The sequence below is a fragment of the Anneissia japonica genome, unplaced genomic scaffold (genome assembly GCF_011630105.1).
Source record: "Anneissia japonica isolate Jap-2015-1 unplaced genomic scaffold, ASM1163010v1 scaffold287585_len104518_cov100, whole genome shotgun sequence".
In the NCBI taxonomy this organism is placed as follows: Eukaryota; Metazoa; Echinodermata; class Crinoidea; order Comatulida; family Comatulidae; genus Anneissia; species Anneissia japonica.
This window is the reverse complement of record NW_022706733.1, coordinates 88,147-89,533: the sequence shown is the minus strand read 5'-3', so window position 1 is coordinate 89,533 and position 1,387 is coordinate 88,147.

The window sequence follows — 1,387 nt, the reverse complement described above, 5'->3', positions numbered from 1 at the left end:
ATTTTAACAGCAAGCTAGAAATCGCCAAGCAGTAAATGAAGAAAGCGCTACATACATGCATCACCTATTATAAGAGAAAAATCAAACTTGTTTAAAATTCTAAAAAAAACGGACAGGAAATCGTCTCAATAACCATTCATTAAGTGTATTTAAAAAAAAACTTAATTAAATAACAACCAACTGCGCAAACTTCATAAAACAAACCTTAACGTGCACCATTACACTATGTGTAAGGATATCAGTTTAAACCAAGTTCCACTGGCTCAGAACCCAAGGGATCCAATTATTTTAAAAATGTTATTCAGTTAAAACTTGATTATAAAAAAAAAATGACATTCACAATAGAAATCCAAGTAAATCAGAATTACTTAAAAAATGAGGAAATGTATGATTAACAAAGTATAAATTGAAAAGTCTAATACACAGATAGCGTAGTACCTAATACATTTTTAACAAACTCAAATTTAATGTCATTTATAAATCAAATTATCACAAAATACAAAAACATCATACCACCTTTCACCAAGGTATCCGTCATTTAAAAAAAAATGACCTGAAACAATCGATTTAAAAGTTAAAAAAAAATTAACTAATGTTTAAATGTACAAAGGAAATATGCCACTATACATCGGCATGTTGCATGTAAGCCACGACAAATGCAAAGAATTACTATCATTAATATAACAAAAAAAAAAACACAATCACAATACAGTGATACGAAGAAATTTGTTAGACATGCAATTTACACATGAATAATAAGTAGGCCTACCAAGGCCAAAGTAGAAAAGAGAAAAACCATTAACTAAAACAATTAAGTCACCATACAATTTTGACTGTTTGTGTACCGCTTGAATATCTTTTTAGCTCTGGCTAGCTGCTGCTTGCGTGCTGATTTAGACGCCACGCTTTTAGTACACATCAGGGAATCAGTTTCAATAGGCAAAAACATACAAGGGGTACGCATATTCCTATGCAGCGTTCGCATTTGGCCATTATATTCAACTGTGTACACTGGGAGGTCGGGGAGTTTAGAGATTATAGTATAAGGGATTTCCTCCCAGCGATCAGCTAATTTTTGTTTGCCAATAATTGCTTTCTTTTGTACAAGAACCTTGTCGCCAATTTCTAGGATAGAATTTGTGGACTTCTTGTCATGATTTTCCTTTTGTTTACATTTTGCTGATTCGCTGGAGGCTTGGGCTGATTTATAGGCACAAATCAATGTTTCTTTCAAATTTTTTATGTATTCAACATAATCATTATCATCCTCGCCATTATGGCTATTTTTATCAATGTTAAAGAGGATGTCGATTGGTAGACGGGGGTGGCGACCAAACATTAGGTAAAAAGGGGTGAAACCAGTACTCGCATGTTTTGTACAATTGTA